The following is an 8,535-nucleotide window of genomic DNA, read 5'->3' on the forward strand; positions in this document are numbered from 1 at the left end:
GTACTACTAACAAGCCTGATATATGAGAATAATACTAGCAAGAAGCACATGCTAACAAGGTGCACAAGAACATAACACGAAGATAAACATGTATCCATAAGCATATCCAAAATGGTAATAGCAGTAGTAAACGAGCAAACATTTATTAAACATTCAAGTGGAGACCATCGCTACTACAAATCCATCCACTACTGCAGGATGCTACTAACGCGACACTACGATCAAAGACCCTTTGACGAAACTATGTGTGATGCATTAATTGTAAACGGGGATGTAAAAGCCGTCAAAAAGATGCAAAATGTTTGCGATGGCGGAGACATCAAACACGGTTTCGATTTTAGTTACATGTGCGATGAGGGGCATACGGTTGATCCATACGAACTGTTTGTGATGAGGCAAAACAACAGAAATGAGCAGCCATATCAATGTGTGTGCGATATACGGCATACAGATCGCTCCGATGAACTCTTTGCTATTAGGGAATGCAACAGAAATAGTCAACCAGATCAATTTGTGTGTGATATACGGCATACGGTTCACTCGGACGAACTATTTTCGGTTAGGGAACACAACAGAAACGGTTCAACTTAACAAGATGTGTGTGATATGCGGAAGATAGTTCACATAGATGAACTGTTTGCGATGAGCCAAAAAAAAGACAAACGATTTGTGTAAACAAGATGTGTGTGATACGCAGCAAACAACCCACTTGGATGAACTGTTTGCGATTAGAAAATATAACACAAGCAGTTACTAGAGTTAATTCGTGTGCGATTATGTGTGTACTAGAGTTAATTATTGCATATTGTAGATGAACATAGTCGGGAATAGCCATCCAACAATATTATTTTCGATGAGATGCATTAATATATTCTTAGTTAAATCTAAGGTCAAAGTTTGGTACTACAAAATACAAAGGGGTCCAATAAAGAATAAACCACGATAGAGGTAGTACCTATAGGAACACAAATGCCAAGTATGAAAGAAAATGTGGGTCAAACCCTAGTTTAAAAGGGCAACAATGTCTAACTCCGGCATACAAAGGGTACAAAAGCACGAGGATTAATTGTTCATCAGGTTTATACATAACCCGGATTGAACAGGACAATGACATCTAACTCAACCAAAGTTTTTAGCAGTTACAATCAAATGGATCGGTCCAATCCATAAAATCAAGATCCTAGTACAATAATTCTATTGCTCCATGATGACCACAAGCTGTTGTAAATAGAAGCCGGACACATTCAGAAGCCCTTAGGTCCACATGAAACATCTTTTTATGCTCTTCAACACTTGCAACCATGAGTAATTTCTTGTTGAAAAACTTATTCCTCATGGCAATAGTGCCCTCGCATTCAACATGAAGAATGTGACAAAGCTAGTGGTTGCACTATTGGATGAATATCGTTCCAGCGTTACTGTCTTCAAACGAATGTCATGAGATCTAAGAAAATCCCCGTGCTTTATCAACCATCGATTGGTTATACCTTTTTCTCCATGTTTTGTTGCCTAAATAGAGATGAAGATTGAAAATATTTAATGTCTAAAAAATATTATGTTGAAAGAGTGATAGCTGAACGGGCTTTCAATGTGGGTGAAATCATCACCTTTATATACAAATTCTCCAAAGATGGAAATCATTGCAGCAAGGCAATAATGATGTTGAGATGAAAACACCACATACTGATATATAAGGTCTTGACATAATCCTCCACCACTAATAGGATGGACAAGCACTTCATTGAGAATAGAGCATAATATTAGCACTAAAAGTGTACTCCAAGATGATACTTAACTTATGCGCACAAATGAAAAATGCAAATTACAAAAGTGTACATGAATAATATACAGTACCTCAATAGGGGTGGAGGCAAACACCATCTCAAACCATTTAAACGGATCATGAATTGCACCCAAGGTCTCCAGTTTAGGCGCAGAGACCACATTTATTTGCAAAGGTTTATAACAACTATCAAGGACCAACCTTTCAAGTGAAGGGGCATATTCAATGATGAGCTCCTGTCCTTCAAAACTAATTCCAATGCATACAAGGTGAGGCGACTTTATTTTGAGACAAGGGATATCGATCCCTGCTCCCAAAACAAGCACCAAACGCTCCAGTGCAGGACAACTGGAGTGGATGATGCTGTGTAGTGAGGCCTCCGACAGATGAACTAACACAAGCAAAAGTTTTCTCAGCAGTGGTAGTCGAAGCATTTGTACCAGATTGTCTTCTAGACGGCACCAGGTCAAGGTGGCGGTGTGGATAGAGGAGGAAAACCATGAGATGGGCATGGGTGGTGCGGGCACATATGTACCTATTGGTGGTAACCTATCAGTGTAGTAATGGTAGAACTCAAGCTGATGGAGTTTATCGAATTGACGGGATGTCAGCCAGGCGGCCACCGTGTAGGGTATGTCCAGCAGGTAGCATGCCGGGATGCAGATGTGTTGAATGGAGCCCTGGTGGGAGGAGATGGTGGCTCTAGGGAGTTCAGAATCATCATCGACAGATAGGCGATGACAGTCGAGATTAAGAGGCGCGACGCGCCATAGAGTGTGCCACCGAGTTGCGAGGACTTGTGTGCGGCAGCCATCCTTGGTGGGGAGAAGGGAGATGATCTCCCCGAGGATGCTGTCTGGGAGATTGCTGATGCGGTCCGCCGGAGATTCTACTGGTTCCTCAGGTCCAGGGGGACTGCTCCTGGCATAAACATACATGTAGGATATTTAGAATCAATTCTCAAGAACTGGAAGAAAAAAGGCACAAACATATATGTAGGACATTCAAAATCAATTCTCAAGATCTGGCCACAAATTATTAGCACACAAGCTAACCCTAGTCGGATTATTAGCAAAAACCATTTGTACAGAACAAACAATTAATCACTAACTCTATACGGATAACATTAAAACAACCAATACACTATGTGCATATAACAGATCTTAATTACTTTGATTTCATGGACTGAGAGAACATAACTATAGGATTTGTATTCCAAAAAAATTATAGAGGGGGGAGGGGAGTAACTAGAGAAAACATATGATATGTTTGCCGCACAAATGGGTATATAGATGACTAACTGGTTTTCCGTTGGAGTCACAGTCGTTGCCGGAGTTGCTTTTGACTTCCGGCTTTGGCTAGGGGGCGCACGATGACGCCGATGAAGTCAAGGTCATGCTGCTGCCCATGCGAGACCTCATCGGTGGAGACGGCAACCTTTGTGCCCAGCTCCACGCGTTGCGCGGGTGCTTCACCAGCCTCGGCGTCGCCACTCCCTCCGATGGTGCGCTTCGGCGCCTTCCTCATACACTCCAGAGTCCAGACATTGGTGACCACTATGTACCGGGGGTGCGGCCGCCTATTATGGCTAGTGGCTTGGGCGCGCAATTAATACAGACTAGTGGGAGCGAGGCGGCTATGGCCAAAAGGTGTCTCGCCTCCCGGTGAGCCTGCGCGGTGGACTTCTGCCATTCCTACCATCATTCCGCACAACTACTCGCACGCCTCCTGTCAATACGCATAACTACACGCACGCCTCTTGGTATGCCTGCGCAGCAGACTGCTCTCATGCATCTCGTCAACTCATGCCTGCTCGCAGGGCACACGGGGTGTGTGGCAGCACGTATATATTTTGTTTTATTGATGATTCATTCTGCCGCTTTACTGCTTAACGGAAGCATGTCACGGTCTAACGCACATGATCGGAATAAATAATCCTTATGAGATATTGGTTGCCAGTTTTTAATAATCTCCCGTTTGTAAGAAGATTATATCAAAACAGGTCTCATTGACGAAAAAATACAATATCACAGTCCACTGATGTCCATATATGACACCACGATAAGTTTCATGAATTTCAACTAAGTTTTGGATTTAGTGAATTTTAAAAATATATATTCTCAATATTTTGAAATCTCTTGCACAGGGAAACATGCACCCAGGGACACATATGATTTTGTTTCCCATTTTGGTGCACATGTAGCTCAAATTTGATTTTTGCGCATTAAATCCCTAGGAAATCAATCAATGTATAAAAACGGTCGAATGATGTCTGTTTTTAAAAAAAATTAACACGACACTCCGCCTTCCTTCACAGGTTTACTGCAGAAAAAGTTTGACATGCCTGAGAGTGGCTGTGGTGGTGCGGGGTGCGTGTGTCTGTGTGGGGGGTGGGGGAGGGGTCCGGCAGTACACTACGAGTCATGAACCTCCGTGTGGGATTATTAATCATTTTGTGAGTCATATATGCCACATCAAAGTCATGAATTGGTTATTTAAAGAATTACACATCCCTTTCATACATAATGTTTGGGCCACATGCATGCATTGGTGGTCCTCTCGGACACTCTCCCTCATGCGGTTATCAGCGACATGCCCATTATTTAGCCCGCAAAGTTTTCAGTTTCCACGGACAACGAGAGGCATTTGACCAAAAGGTGGATTCATCTTGGTAGGTGTGTGGTGTAGATCATGGTGGGATTCCATATCAAAGTTTGAGCACATGCATACACACTCCCACCGGCTTGAAGTGAGGGGGCTACACGCATCGTGGTGTAGTGCGTTTCTGGTTTGCGAAGCATGTGCCACGTCAAAGTCGACCATTGGGTATTCAAACATCACATTGGGTATTCAAACATCACATAACACATGGGCGCATGCACGTGGTGGTTTTGTCCTATGACATCACTCAAGTGTGCCTCTCTCTATGGGCCGACGAGGTCGTCATCGACCAGTTGAACGTACAATGAGAGAGAGAGGCTAATTTGACCAACAAGGATGGTTCTTTTTTGGTTTGTGTTATGTATATGCACGGTATAGGATATGTGCATGTCAAATAGGGGGCAACATGAATAATCTATATATATGTGTGTCATAACCTCGCTCCATGTGGGGACATTTTGGTTCCCGAGGTAGGTTCCACATCAAAGTTGTTCATTATATTGGTATCGAAGCCTCACGCAATACCATGCAGGTGGTGGTTGCCCTATATATAGGAACTCACTCGCGTGTGGCGCTTCCATCCGTGGACATGCGAGGTTGTCCTCCATCACTTTGACCGAATGAGAGAGAGGTTAATTTGATCATCAAGGAATGATTATTTTTTGGTTTGTGCTATACAGTAGAAGTACATATATACCGCGCGTCGAATGAGGGCATACATATAGCAGATACTACGCGTCATGAACCTCGCGCTCTTTGTGGGGACTTTTTGGTTTCCTATATACGTGGTGCCACATCAAAGTAGTGCATTGTGTATTCAAACATCACACAAACAGCTCTTTGGGCCACATGCAAACGGTGGTACGTAGTCCTATATAGGATGATGTAAGTGCATCTAGTGCCCCTTAGTGATTTTGGTCTATTGAAGACTTATAGGTTAAGGGACTAATATGTTTGTGAGTGTACACAGGTCTATAAGTCCATGAGGAGTTTGATATTTACAGAGAAAGTCGACCCCTAAAAATGAATGTCTTCAACTGAAGACTTTGAAAGTGAAGAAATTGGTGTGATCCTGAAGACCTGATATTCATGTGAGGAATATGAAGCTCGAAGACTTTTGTTTTACTAGTTTCGTTTTTCTCTTTCTTGAGTCATAGGAAACACCGTACTGATAAAAGGGGTCGAGGTAAAACTAAGGAAAAGTTTCCATGTGATGCTCATCTCAAAATCCTACACCTACCTAATCCTTTTCGAGTGAAGCCATTGGAAATCTCATACAGTTCAGTCAATTTCTTCAGTGACAGAGACGAAGATCTTCCATTCTCTAAGGGATTTGTTCTGACTAAGGAGTTAGGAATTCGCCAGTGCGGATTGCCTAGAAATGAGGAACATGATAGCCCTGAGGAATTTGAAAGCTCAAATTTCCGACCGTTGCTATGCTATGCGCCAGCTGTCCCAAAATATCTACCCACCTAATGGTCATATCATTGAAGGGCATTTATGTCTTATCATGTCGGGCTGCTCCCTAGGCTATAAATAGTAGGGATGGCAATGGGTCGGGTTTGGGGGAGGTGGAGCTAGTCCAAATCCAACAAATGACCCAGCTTCCTACCCTCTGCCCATCCTCCAAATATCCATGGGCACAACTTGTGCCCATGCCCAAACCCGCTGGATACCCACATACCCATGGAGCTCCATGGGCATAGAAAATTCAGCATAAAGCCTTCCCAAAGATCAAATTAACTCATCATCATTCACTCACAAATGACAACATAAGCTACATGCATAAGTAGGTAACAAGTAATACGATGAGTCCTTAAGTGTGACATACCAGAGGTTGATTCTGCAGCATATAACTCATGACACAAGTTGCATATTTCCTGCCATTTCCCATTGATTCGCTCTTTCTACTGTCACTGGCATATGGCCCCACATATCATATGGGTATCCATTGGATATCCATGGAGCACAAACTATAACCATGCCCAACCCAGCAGTTCGTGGGTATCCATATCACTACAAAAAAATACACTTCCGTGATGATACGTGTTTGTCACAGTAGGTCACGTTTTCTGTCATGCATGTACATCCATGGAAAATTTATTACAGAATCAAGATAGTCATACCTGTGCTGTCATAGAAGTGTTCCATGACATTACCAACATTATCATCACGGAAGTGACCACTTCCATGACGAAATCGCGCATCACAGAAGTGCTTTCGGCAAGGGTGACCGACACATGGCATCCACCGTAACGGAACGCCGTTAAGCTATCGGGTCTGGTTTTGGATCCGATAACCCGTTAATAGCCCAGACCAATGGGGATTTTGCACGTGTAAAATCATCATTGGCTGGAGGAAACACGTGTTGCCTCACCATTGGGCAGATGTCATCCACTCATTGGACAGGAGGCGCCTATGATAGGTCGACACGTGGCACGGCCCAACAGTGGCCCATTCCGGTGAAAAAGGCCCGCCCAGTAAAAAATAGCAGGCCGGCAATATAAGGCCTACTTGTGTCAGGTCCATTTAAGCCCACAACCCATACGAGATGTGCCAATTTGGCCCGTCAACGGCCCGTTAAAGATTTGGCACCATTGCAGCCCATCGTCAGTTCGACACCATTAACAGCCCGCTATATATTTGGGCTCAATATCGACCCGATGAGATTTCGGCCTGTTAACGGCCCATTCAGTGGATGGGCCAATTTTCACAATGTACATCTTTCGGCCTTTTAGCGACCCATTTAAATATTGGGCTAATTTCTGGCTCGGTGTGTCTTTCAGCCTGCTGACGGCCCATAAATCAGTTGGACCATTTGTAGTCGAACCTGAGTTTTGGCCTTTTAGTGACCCATTTAAGTGTTGGGCCAATTTACGGCCCGGTGTGTCTTTCATCCTGGTGACGGCCCATATATCTGTTGGGCCATTTGTAGTCAGACCTGAGTTTTGGCCTTTTAGCGACCCATTTAATTGTTGGGCCAATTCCCAGCCCTGTGTGCCTTTCAGCCTGTTAACGGACCATAAATGAGTTGGGCCATTTGTAGTCGGACCTGAGTTTTGCCCTTTTAACGGCCCATGCCCTTCATGGTCCAATACCAGCCCGGTTTCTCTTTCGGCTTGCTGAAGGCCCACAACACAGTTGGGCCATTTACAATACGACTTGACTTTCGGCCTCTTAGCGGCCCATGCTCTTCATGGTCCAGTACAAGCCCACTGTCTCTTTCGGCCTGCTAAAGACCACAGTATAGTTGGGCCATATGTAGCCCGGACTTAGTAACGGCCTGTTAACGGCCCGTGAAATCAATTGGGCCCACCTGTTGTCCGCTTCGATGTTAGCCTGTTAACGACCCAGGAGTTAAGAGGGCCAACCATTAACTTTTGTCCTGGTAACGGCCCATTAACTTAATGGGCCCACTAAAGTTCGTACATGTCTTTAGGCTAAATTAGATAATTTGAGCCCATTACGACGAGCAATTATGCACAGGACGAAAACCGATCAAGCAAAGGTACGACATACAGGGAAAAACATTGCACATCCAGCATATATTACAGGAAATTACATCCACTGGCTAATCAAAGATTGATGCCAGTGCAAATAAATGAATAGAACCTAACGATCTACAACATCACAATCTGCAACCTCAGCACGGATGACGCCCATAAGCATGTGGGCAAGTTCTTGCTGCTTTGTTACACTGTCTCTGAAAACATTGATCAGTTGTTGTGTCGCACGACTCTGCACCTATGATTCCTCCACCATTTCCATCATTCCTTCAGCCATTAATTGGTTCACAAACATACATTTTTTTGCGTTGCATTCGACACAGAGGATACTGAACAGATTCAGATGGCGATTTTGGCAGGTTTGTATTATTGATAGTGGAGAGTGTCTTGACCACTGCATCATAACATAAATTAGGAGGGGAACCAAATAGATTAATCATGAGTTATTGGCATATTACCTGGCCTAGATTTATTGGAAAGAAACAATGGGGTTGCCTTGCTATTTTCAGAGTTTTTCTTCTTATCTTAAGCAGCCTACACCAAATTAAGACACTAGCATTGCTATCATTGGCCAAGTTAGATAAT

General features: G+C 43.7%; 1 pseudogene; it reads right to left on the reverse strand.

The window, feature by feature from the left end:
* Positions 1–1,738: 1,738 nt before the first annotated feature.
* On the reverse strand, positions 1,739–3,310 carry LOC147970773 (FBD-associated F-box protein At5g60610-like; annotated as a pseudogene).
* Between the last annotated feature and the right edge of the window lie 5,225 nt (positions 3,311–8,535).

The sequence above is a fragment of the Triticum urartu genome, chromosome 5A (assembly GCF_056163025.1).
Source record: "Triticum urartu cultivar PI428250 chromosome 5A, HENAU_Tu73, whole genome shotgun sequence".
NCBI lineage: Eukaryota > Viridiplantae > Streptophyta > Magnoliopsida > Poales > Poaceae > Triticum > Triticum urartu.